This window comes from Galeopterus variegatus, unplaced genomic scaffold, assembly GCF_000696425.1.
Source record: "Galeopterus variegatus unplaced genomic scaffold, G_variegatus-3.0.2 Scaffold2647, whole genome shotgun sequence".
Taxonomy (NCBI): Eukaryota; Metazoa; Chordata; class Mammalia; order Dermoptera; family Cynocephalidae; genus Galeopterus; species Galeopterus variegatus.
In genome coordinates this window covers 35,697-37,846 of record NW_007728758.1, presented here as the reverse complement: position 1 = coordinate 37,846, position 2,150 = coordinate 35,697, and positions in this window count along the sequence as shown.

Sequence of the window (2,150 nt, the reverse complement as noted above, 5' to 3'; positions counted from 1 at the left end):
CCCTCAGTGTTGCGCCTGTACTGGACTGGGACCGGCTATGCGATCGCACCCCTCGGTGTTGCCCCCACTCCTTGCTCAGCCAGTGAGCAGCCGGTCTGTATGTGGGATCCGAACCCTCGGCAGGAGCGCCACCATGCTCCCAAGCAGCGCACTGTAGCAGTGCGCCACCGGGCCAGCCCCTATAAAATTTTTTTAAAGGGGCACTGCTGCTTCTCTTCCCAATTAGAGAAACTCAGCATTTTTTTTTTTTTTTTTGCACCATCTACATCAGAATCATCAGAATTCTTGTTTGCAAAGAAGATTCTTGGGCACTACCCAAGACTTATTGAACAAGACTCCCAGGAAAACCTCACTCTTAACAGGTGTCCCCAATTCTTTTGTGCTTTAAGGTTTGGGTCCCAGACTCCAGAGAGTGCATCTCCACTGCTGTAAGTTACCCCAGGTAACTCCAACACACCCTCCCTTTCCATTCTTTCCCTGTGCTTCTGCAAGGACTTTTCAAGTGGCAGAACACCACCAAACTGACTTGCTGGTAACCAAGAGTTTCTTAAGAAGTCCTTTGTTAGCTTATTCAAGGTCCATAAGGACTTCAAAGGGTCCTTAGGACTCCCATTGATCTGTCCTACCTAATTGAAACTCTGGTTTATAATTGGATCATTTAAAGAATAATTACCAAAGAATCTCAGCAGCCTCTTAACATTTAAATGGATATGATTAGTGAAACTCTCTTTACACGTCTAGAAAATTTTAGCCTTTTCTGATCATAATAGGGAAGCTCCCCTACTGTGCCTCTGGGGCTACTTCTTTTGTTTGTCTACTTCCTGAAGGAATGGCCTGTCTATAATTTAATCCCAGATCATGATCCTTTCATAGTTCTAAAAAATGCTACATTTATATACAGCATCTATCTCAGCTCTGAATTTGGAGAAATTCCAAAGTCTATATCTGTAGGTTCCCAAGAGATAGACTACAAAGTCATAGGGGCTCAGTTCAAAGGACAAGAGGGGTAAGTAACCTGAGGCCTCTTTGTCAACAATATCCAGTACTTTGGCTAAAAGTTCTAATTTATGAGATCTAGGTAGGGGCAGGAAGCAGGAGCAAAGATCCCAAAAATCCCTTCAGAATTATGAATATTTTTCTTTGGTTCATATCTGTCTCCTATTGAAGCTGACAGTAAGGTTATTCTTCGTTATAGAATCTAAGTGTTTTGTTTGATTCCTTATAGGCTTCTGAGCAAGATCGCCATTTGAAGACACACTTACCTAAGGTGAGTTACATCTTTGAATGCAATGTACTGATGAACAGGTACGAAGATAACAGCTGATTTAATTTAATCGTTAAATCACAGAATGATAAACTTAGAAGTAAACTTTGTGCATCATCATGACCATTCCCTGTTGACACAGATATATAGACTTGGCTAGTCAGGGCTGCAAAAAAGGTAAAGCAGACAGCACTTGAAAGTGAAGGGAAGAAACCACCCCAAGATTCATACTTGGCTGTAGGGTCCATGATGCCAGCCTTTTATCCCTTCGCATGGATGAAGATGAGATAGAAGCAGAGGAATAAAAGAAGTCAGGTGTAAATAAAAATAAATACATTGTCTAACCTAGATTTAACCCCTTATGATATCAATAAGTCCTTTCTGCCAATTTTCCAAGTTAGAATTAGATGCCTAGGATCATAGAGTTTAATCAAAAGAGTAATATGTTTGGAATTTTTTTATGTTATCTTGACTTTATTACTAAATTTTGTGATTCCGAGGTGCTCAACTTCTTTTGTCTCAGAATCCCCTTTCCTACTTTTAACAGGTTTAGAGGGTCAGAGAAAAAAACATAATGATGATAACATTACCAACCCTGACAGCTAAGCTGCTGACTGCATCACCTACTTGCTCCTCATATTTCATCAGCAGAACAGATGCCTCCGTTGAAAATAGATCCAGATGTTTTAAAACCACACGTTTAGAGATAAAACAACAGTAGTTCCTGTTTTGACAAGTGAAACACTGCCTGAGGCCTTTAGTTTATCCCTAGTACATAACACCAGCCATGTGGCCACTTCTCAGGAGCACAGTCAGAAGTGGCTTATGGTAATAAGCAAGCAGTCCATTCTAATGCCATATGTGTGGCTTCTACAGGATGCTGCCA